This window comes from Aethalodelphis obliquidens, unplaced genomic scaffold, assembly GCF_003676395.1.
Source record: "Aethalodelphis obliquidens isolate GAN/ISIS:26980383/991018 unplaced genomic scaffold, ASM367639v1 scaffold21, whole genome shotgun sequence".
Lineage (NCBI taxonomy): Eukaryota > Metazoa > Chordata > Mammalia > Artiodactyla > Delphinidae > Aethalodelphis > Aethalodelphis obliquidens.
Genome location: NW_020837965.1, coordinates 27132011 through 27141757, shown reverse-complemented (window position 1 = coordinate 27141757; position 9747 = coordinate 27132011). Strand labels below are relative to the sequence as shown.

The window sequence follows — 9747 nt, the reverse complement described above, 5'->3', positions numbered from 1 at the left end:
GATAGGGGACAGGTCCCGAGCGATCCCAGGCGATCCGACTTCAGTGCAGCGGGCCGGGGCGTTTTGAGTAGCTGTGACTTGTGGCTCAAAGGCCAGGTGCCTCACGGACAGTGGTGCCAGAGGACCCCCAATGCGGAGCGGGGTCGCCCTCCCCTCCCAGGCAGTCCCCCCAGGCCCTGGCGCTCCAGCAGATCCAGCACTGTTGACCATGCCCTCGGTGTCCAGTGCCTGGGATGGCGGGGGCAGGCAGAGACCCCAGCCGGCCCACTCACACCGTCCAGAAGGGCCCGAGGGGACCCCTCCAGGGCTAGATAGAGCCCACCACCTTCAGTCCCAGGAGAGCCTACGGAGGGAAGGGAAGGCGGATGCAGGGTAGCGGGAGGAACAAGCCGCAGGCTTCATCTCAGATGCATTGAGTCCGTGTTTCCCTCCCTGGGTGCCGGCACACCAAGGCCCTGTACCCTGACTGGCGGTGGTGGCGGGCTCGGGGGACGACAGGGACCACGACGTGGTTTGCCAGAAAACTGATTCCTCTCCAGAGAGAGCCCTTCCCGTACTTGGTTTTGATTCCATGGAAGTGATGAAATAAAATTCCTATCTTCTGGCAAGACAAGAGTAAAAGTAATTCTGGCCTCAAGGGAACAAAATCTTCCTAGGAGGAACTGGCTTTTCTCCTATGCCTTTCAGATGTCAATGTTCTACCTGGTCCTCTCTGGGAACTTTAATCCCGGCCGTCTTTTAAAAATGCAAATTTCAGGACGGTAACTCTTAACCTAAGAAAAAACAAAAGGGAGGGGAGGGATAGGTAATTTGGAACTTGACTTGTCAAGGACAGATACAAATGTCTTCTCCCTGTATATTAGTAAAAAGGGTTTAGCCATCCAAACAGGTGACCTTGATCTGTTCCATCCGCCAGAAACCCAATTTGAAGCCAACCCCTTTTGTAACTGATGAGATTTTTTGCGGGGGTAACTTTACCTTTTATTATTATTTTTTTCACTGCAGTATAGTTGATGTAGACATTATATGTTATAGGTGTACAATATAGCGATTCACAGTTTTTAAAAGTTATGCTCTATTTATAGTTACGTGAAACAAAATTCAGATTTTATGGCGAGACAAGAAAAATGTGAACATAAAAACGCTTCTCTGCCCTTTGGCCTCCTCGCTTCCCGCACTGTGCATTGTGTGTCTGCGTTAGGCGTCGACCAGACCTCCCCCTCCCCCATCAGCAGGAATACCTGCTCAACCGTGAAGAGGAACTTTCTCCTAGCGTCGACAAGACAACTCCTCCAATGGTCACATTCCTTCTTGATCTTGTAAGGGGTCACATGACTCACCAGGATGACGCTTAGATCTGGATTATGTAAACTGTCAGTAATACGTCATCTGACGTACAGCCTTCTGTCTCAACAAATTATAGAACTGTGCCTTGACTTCTAATGGGCAGAACAGTTCTCAGAGCTTTCTGAGATGCTCTTCCCAGGTTAGAGTCCTCAAATTTGGCTCAAATAAAATTTTCCGTTTCTTTCTTAGATCGACCGATTGCTTTTCCATTGACAGTTATTATAAAATATTGGCTATATTCCCTGTGTTGTATGTAACTGATGGATTTTGTACTCTTGTACCTGACTCATGGTTGAAATTTTGGAATGGGAACTATGGGGTCTCTGTGTCTGTGTGTTGTGTCTATATATATGTGTGTGTTGTAGATGTGTGGTGTCGCCAAATTTAACTAGTAAAAGAGCTCTATTTAACTGGCTTAAAGGGAATTAAGCAGTTCTATAAACAAAGACCCAACGCAGCCAAAAATAAATAAATTTTTTTTTAAAATTTAGTTATTTTAAAAACAAAAATCTTATTCCTGTTGCAAAATTTGTCAGCAAGAAAAATAACATGATATGATGAAACTTTTAAGTAAATTAAATGTAAATAAGAGTTTCTAGGTGAATTCTTTAGGAAAAAGTATGTTTTAGGACTGTCTACTTAAAAATAGTTTCTCCAGGTTTTTGGTAACTTGAAACTGCTAAATTAAGTTAAATGATGGGAATTCATTGAATATCCATATCATTTCCAAATAAGATACTGAAACATTCATTGCTAAACGAGTCTAAGTTTACCTACTTTTGTCTTTTTTTTTTAATTTATTTATTTTATTTTTGGCTGCATTAAGTCTTCATTGCTGCACGCGGGCTTTCTCTAGTTGTGGCAAGCAGGGGCTACTCTTCATTGCGGTGGGTGGGCGTCTCATTGCAGTGGCTTCTCTTGTTGCGGAGCACGGGCTCTAGGCGCACGGGCTTAAGTAGTTGTGGCACACAGGCTCAGTAGTTGTGGCTCGTGGGCTCTAGAGCACAGGCTCAGTAGTGTGGCGCACGGGCTTAGTTGCTCCGTGGCATGTGGGATCTTTCCAGACCAGGGCGCAAACCCGTGTCCCCTGCTCCGTGGCATGTGGGATCTTTCCAGACCAGGGAGCGAACCCGTGTCCCCTGCATTGGCAGGTGGATTCTTTACACTTGCGCCACCAGGGAAGCCCTTACTTTAGTCTTCTTATTAGAGAAAAACTAAAGGTGTTTTTCTCATTGGACAGGTCTTGTATCCCACTGAGGAAAGAAATTAGTTTCTAGACTATGTTCTTAAATTTGCCAATCAGGAAATGCTGGTATGATAAATAGTTCATAATTAACTTCTTCTTGGTTTTCACTAAGGTTTTTTAAGGTTTTAAAACTAAGGTTAAAAATTGTAATTAAAATATATAATTAAAAATTAATAAGGAAAACACTACTGTATGCAAGGAAAAGGAAGGTAAAAGAAATGGAAATGTGTTTTTGTAAAGGGAAAAGAAAGTAATTTTGTCCTAAAGCTGGCTATTTCTAAATAGTATAGAAAATAAAGCACAAATTAATATGGATATAGAAAGTTGTAGAAGGTTTGCGGGGGCGGGGGAAGATCTTTAGAAGGGAATTCTAGGGACTTCCTTGGTGGTCCAGTGGTTAAGAATCCACCTTCCAATGCAGGGGACGCAGGTTCGATCCCTGGTCAGGGAAATAAGATCCCACATGCCGCAGAGCAACTAAGCCCGTGCGCTCTGGAGCCCCCGCACCACGACTAGAGAGGAGCCCACACACTGCAGCAAAGAACCCGCGCACCGCAACAAAAGATCCTGCATGCCACAACAAAGATCCTGTGTGCCGCAACTAAGACCAGATGCAGCCAAATAATTAATTTTTTAAAATAAAAAAAATAAAGGAATTCTATGGTGGTCAGGACTAAGATTTAGATTGAATTTGAGTAAATGAATTTTGTTATTAAAAATAACCTGGTGGGGGCTTCCCTGGTGGCACAGTGGCTGAGAGTCCGCCTGCCGATGCAGGGGACACGGGTTCGTGCTCCGGTCCGGGAAGATCCCACATGCTGCGGAGCGGCTGGGCCCGTGAGCCATGGCCCCTGAGCCTGTGCGTCCAGAGCCTGTGGTCCGCAACGGGAGAGGCCACAACAGTGAGAGGCCCGCGTACCGCAAAAAAAAAAAAAAAAAAAAAAAAAAAGCTGGTGGGAATTCCCTGGCAGTTCAGTGGTTAGGACTCGGCACTCTCACTGCTGGGGCCGCGGGTTCAATCCCCGGTTGGGGAACTAAGACCCCGCAAGCTGTGCGAGAAAAAGAAAAAAAAAGGCTGGCGCAAAAATGGAGTATGATTTTCTCTTTGTTAAGAGAACAAAGTTTTCTTAGAATATCAATCTGCTTTTGATAACAGACTGTAAGGTTCCTTTACCTTTTAATTAATCTATTGTAACTTTATGTATGTGCCTTTGAAATCTTTTATTGTCACTTGGTTAAGTCAATAAGTGTTGTTTCACAGAGACCTATGATCCTATTTGACAAAGGGTTTTTAAAGCCTTTTTGATATTTTTGACAAAGATCAAATTCTAATTGAAGTTTGTCTGACCTCTGACTAACTTTGAGGTTTCCCGAAGGCCCCCAGAACACCTCAAGAGAATTGTTTGCTCTTCTTATCAAAGAAGCATATTAAACTAATTAGGCTTATTTGGTTGTTAAATTACAAGGGAAGCATCATCAAATGAGTGATAAACCTTCTTAGGTTATATTGTATGGGTAAATTTTATTAAAATAGATAGTCTAGAAATTATACAGGAACGTCCCTGGTGGTGCAGGGGTTAAGAATCTGCCTGCCAATGCAGGGGACACAGGTTCGAGCCCTGGTCCAGGAAGATCCCACATGCCGCGGAGCAACTAATCCCGTGTGCCACAACTACTGAGCCTGTGCTCTAGAGCCTGCAAGCCACAGCTACTGAGCCCACGTGCCACAACTACTGAAGCCCACACACCTAGACCCTGTGCTCCTATACAAAGACAAGCCAACCCAGTGAGAAGCCCGCACACCACAATGAAGAGCAGCCCCCGCTCGCCGCAACTAAAGAAAGCCCACATGCAGCAACGAAGACCCAACACAGCCAAAACATAAATAAATAATTAATAAATTTATTTTTTAAAAAAGAAATTATATGGAACTCCTAAAAATCGGGTATATCCTGATAAAACGTTATCAATTATAATTCTTGTTAACATCTTAAAATGTTGTATGTCACAACAGTAACAAAGTTTGTCAACTGCATTGTAATCAGATCTTTAACCATGCCTTTTAAAGTCTTTTGTCATTTATAGATAGTTATTGTTTTACTCAGATGCTTTTGCAAAAATGCTCCATCTTCAAGAAGATTCATATAAAGGACTTTTGGACAAGTACAGGTTTCTGATCACTTTCAGGTCATACTGCTGAGCTGGGTAAGAAATTAAAGCTGTTAAAAGAAGATTAAGGATTAGTCACATAGACTGAGCAACCTGATGAGTATGGTTATAATTTTTGGAGTTTTTGTCTGGAATATTACTGGTTTTTAATCTGTGTTTTCCAGATATAAGGAAACCCTTCCCCTTAAGCTACTTATGGCTTAAATTTGGTAAATTATACCTTTGTAATTAGAACTGAAACACTTATCTTTTCTTTCTACCTGATCCCTCCAGAAACTGGAAACTCTTAAGTTCCCAGCAGCCTTTCCAGGTGAACAAGGAAGGCCACCTCCTGACAGGTGTAAGAATCTCAAGATACTTGGGGGACCTCTAGAAGAAAGGAATCCACCCAAATCTGTAGATATTACAGGCAGAATCTGATAACAAGACCTTGGCATGGCTTTCCTGGCCTTGAGAGGTCTTTTATTTTTATTTTTATTTATTTTTTTTTTCGATACGCGGGCCTCTCACTGCTGTGGCCTCTCCCATTGCGGAGCACAGGCTCCGGACGCACAGGCTCAGCGGCCATGGCTCATAGGCCCAGCCGCTCCGCGGCATGTGGGATCTTCCCGGACCGGGGCACGAACCCATGTCCCCTGCATTGGCAGGCGGACTCTCAACCACCGCGCCACCAGGGAAGCCCAGAGAGGTCTTTTAAAAGTTCAATTTGAGATTCTTTATAAAAAGTTCCAGCACAGCCATATTGTAAGAACCCGTATGATCAATTACACTTATGGAAATAATCAGGCCAAGTTTATTGAAACCAGACTTATTTTGCAAATTAATTAGTCTTAATTTGGCTATATCATTGGTAGAAATGAGGGTAACTTTAGAGAGAAAACGATTACATTTCAGTGAACATTAAGTTCTAGTGTTGCTGTCTTTAAGGGTGTTTTTGCTTTTGTTTTGTATTTACCACCTAAGAATCACTTCCCAGATGGCTCCTTGTTGCTATGTTACATTACCGTAAAGTTTAACTGGATTATAGTAAAAGGACATTCTAAGTTTGTTTCTGAATCTTATCGCAATTATCTATCTTTGGATGAAGATCGGATGCCCCGTGAACTTCGATCAGGAGATTATGCATACTGGAAAAGGCATCAGATAAAGGATTCTTTACAGCCAGGTTGGAAGGGACCTCAGTCCTCCTCTCTTGAATTGACTGCAACTGCTGTTTCTGACACCCTACTTACTAAGACCAGCACTACCAGACCAGGATGAGGAGACAACAAACACCTGACGTAGACGCCTGACCCAAGATGGTATACAAGACCAGGCTTGCATACCAATAACTGATAATTGTTCACACTTTTGCTTAGGAACCAAATGTATTTCTCCCTTTGGCTCAAGGTCACCTGTGGGTAGTTTTGGAGGCAGTCCCTGCCAATCTGCCTGTAATGTGAGCACCCCGGGTTTGATCGATTTTCCAATGGTATGACCACTTGGTGGCAATATTTGTCCCTTCACTTGGAATAGAATATAACATTAACCACAGAGGCTTTAACAAAGGTTACTCAGCAAGCTCTGGTAGTAATCAAGCCATTAGCTTGCTTGATTCAGAAGTCTTCATCATGAGGAAATCAGTCCTGCAGAATCGTAGAGCCCTAAATATTCTCTAACTGCTCTCCAAGGGGGAACTTGTGTTATGACACATACTGAATATTGGGTTTTTATACCTGATGAGTCTTCTAACATAATTCATCTTAAGATACATATGAAGAATCCAACTTCAGCTCTGAAGAATCCTCTTCCCAATTTAGGGGAGATACTAGGAAAATGCTATGGTTTAGCAGGATCTTTGCTTAAAACTTTACTAATGACATTGTTACTGTTATTGTCAATTTTGATTACAGTTTGTATAACATAGAAAGTGATAGTTTTGGGGGACTTCCCTGGTGGTCCAGTAGCTAAGACTCAGGGCTCCCAATGCAAGGGGCCTGGGTTTGATCCCTGGTCGGGGAACTACATCCCACATGCATGCCACAACTGAGAATTTGCATGCTGCAACTGAGAATTTGCATGCTGCAACTAAGAAGTCTGCATGCCACAACTAAGACCCAGAGCAGGCTAAATAAATAAATAAATAAACATTTATAAAAAGTAAAGTGATAGTTTCTTGCCTTTCGGTCTGTGTATCACCTACTTCTATTAAGATGATATCTAAACAACTTGAAACTATTGCTCACACCTATAGTTCTCTACAAATTAATGAACATGCACATGCAAGGTAAAATTGCCATTAAGTCCTATCGGACAAATTGGAATTCACCATTAGTCCTCGCCAAATATCTTACTAGTGCAACCCCTAAAGGGAAAGAAAGAACTGGGTTTACTAAGACCCAACATTGAGGGACATGATGGACTCAGGGCAGGTAAGCAGCCACCCTGATATTGAGGGACCAAATATTTGACCACCTAATGCTTTCTATCAAAAGATTAATGATCAAAAGGGGGAAATTGATGAAATAAAATTCGTATTTTATGGCAAGACAAGAAAAATTTAAATATAAAAATTTTCTCTGCCTGTTTGGGTTTCCTCCCTCCCCCGTAGTGTGCACTGTGCATTTGCATTAACCAGACCTCCTTAGTAGATAACATTCCTTCTTAATCTTGTTAAGGTTGAAATGACCCACCACATTCTTAACTTCTTAGGAGACAAGCTTCCTTCTTAATCCTGTAAGGGGTCATGATGACCCACTACTCACTTTGAACATGCAGATCTGAATTGTGTAAACTGTCAATATGTCCTTTGACGTATAACCCTTTTTCTCAAAATATCTTACATAAGTGTGCTTTGACCTCTAACAGACAGAACAGTCCTCAGAGCTTTATGAAAGACTGTCTCCCAGGTTATAATCCTCAGGTTGGTTCAAATAAAATTTTCCATATGTTTCTTAGATTGACTGTTGATTAATGTTTTTCATTGACAGAAGTTATTTTGATAACTGACAACAATGCAAAAGTAATTCTTGTCTACACACAAGCAAATGAACCTGTCCGGGGAGTGTTTGTGTTAATCAGCTCAGGCTGTTACAACAAAGTACCACAGACTGTGTGGTTTAAACAACAGAAGTTTATTTTCTCACAGCTCTGGAGGCTGGAAGTTCTATGTCAAGCTGAGCAGGGTGGGTTTCTTCTGAGGCCTCTCCCTGGTAAGTGGATGGCTCTCTGCACACACATCTCTTTGTCTCTTTGCATGAACACATTTCCTCTTCTTAAAAGAACACGGGTCAGACTGGATTAGGACCCACCCTAATGGCCACATTTTTTTTTTAGTTTTAACCTAATCATCTCTTTCAAGGTCCTGTCTCCAAATACAGCCCATCACATTCTGAGCTGCTGAGGAGTCAGGGCCTCACCATGTTAATATAGGGGGAGACACAGTTCAGCCCCTCCACCCAGAAAGCCCAGTTTTGCGTCTGTTTGCACATTCACATCACCGTTCCTGCTCTATATGTGTGTCTGTCATTGGGCTTCTCCCTGGAGCGGGTCCTAACACCTGCCTGGGCCCCTGCCTGTGGGGTAAGTAGACTCTTTCATACGTGCTCCTCTGTCTATCTGAGCCACAATTCACCTTGGGAAGCCATTCCTTTACAACCCACTGGTTAACCGTAAGTCCCAGGAAACCAAGTTTGTATGTCGGGCAGGGCTTTTCTGGTGATATCCTAACAGTGGCTTCTTTTCCAGGGTGTGTGACTGAATGTCGTTTGCAGACACCGTCTGGCAGCTCAGCTCCTCTGCCAGCCTTCTTCACTATTCTGCTTTGATTGTATTTTTGCTTATGGTTACTTACGTCTAAACGTTCTCTTACTTAACTGTTTACGTGACACGTGTGTGGGTCCCTGCTGTGTGCCAGGAGCTTCTCTAGGCCCTGGGGACTCAGCCCCTGTCCTCCTGGAGTACACCTTCTGGTGGGGAGGAGCAGCAACAGACGACCCTCCCCCAGTGTCGGGTGATGACAAGTGCTGTAAGGAACAACAGGGAGCAGAGTGATAGATGGTCCTGCTTCCAACAGGGTGGCAAGGGACAGTCTCTCTGAAGGGCTGATGTCTGAGCAGAGCCTAAGCAGAGAGCAAGCATGCCAGGCAGAAAGAGGCAGGGGCCAGGGCCCCAGGCAGGCACAAGCCTGAGAGTCTGAACAATGCCCAGGAGGTCAGATGCTGGCTGAGGGGCCGTGGAGCCAGGTAAGGACCCTGGGTTTAACCCTAAATGTGACTGTCAGCCCCCAGAGGGCTGGCTGGTTCGACTTAAGCTCTGCTGTGTGGAGAGAGGCAGACAGGAGGGGTCAGGAGAGCCGCTGAGGGCTGTGCAGTCAGGGTCCCGCAGAAGCGTGACAGTGGCTGGGGAGGAAGTGAGAGGTGGTCATCCCGGGAGCATGTTTTGAAGCTTGGGGTGTGAGGCAAAGACAAGACTCAGGGACGACTCGTGCTCACTCTGGCAGCACATATATGAAAACTGAAACGATAGAGAGAAGATTAGCGTGGCCTCTGCACAAAGATGACACGCAAATTCGCGAAGTGTTCCATATATTTAGGGGAATATAGCCAATATTTTGTAATAACTGTAAATGGAAAGTAACCTTTAAAATTGTATAAAAGGGACTTCCCTGGTGGTGCAGTGGTTGGGAGTCCACCTGCCAATGCAGGGGACACGGGTTCGAGCCCTGGTCCAGGGGGATCCCACATGCCGCGGAGCAGCTAGGCCTGTGCACCACAGCTGCTGAGGCCCGCGCCCCTAGAGTCCGTGCTCCGCAACAAGGGAAGCTACCACAGTGAGAGGCCCATGCACTGCGGCGATGAGTGGCTCCCGCTCGCCGCAGCTGGAGAGGGCTCCTGCACAGCAGTGAAGACCCAACGCAGCCAAAAGTAAATAAATTATTAAAAAATAAAATAAAATTGTATAAAAATAAAAATCAGGGCTTCCCTGGTGGCGCAGTGGTTGAGAGT

The 9747-nt window shown here is 44.3% G+C and overlaps 1 non-coding gene across 1 annotated transcript; it reads left to right on the top strand.

Annotated features, from left to right (window-relative positions):
- The first annotated feature begins 9226 nt into the window (after positions 1-9226).
- Positions 9227-9333, top strand: LOC113627852 (U6 spliceosomal RNA). Its single transcript, XR_003435768.1, has one exon. It is a non-coding gene; the product is annotated as a U6 spliceosomal RNA (small nuclear RNA).
- Positions 9334-9747: the final 414 nt, after the last annotated feature.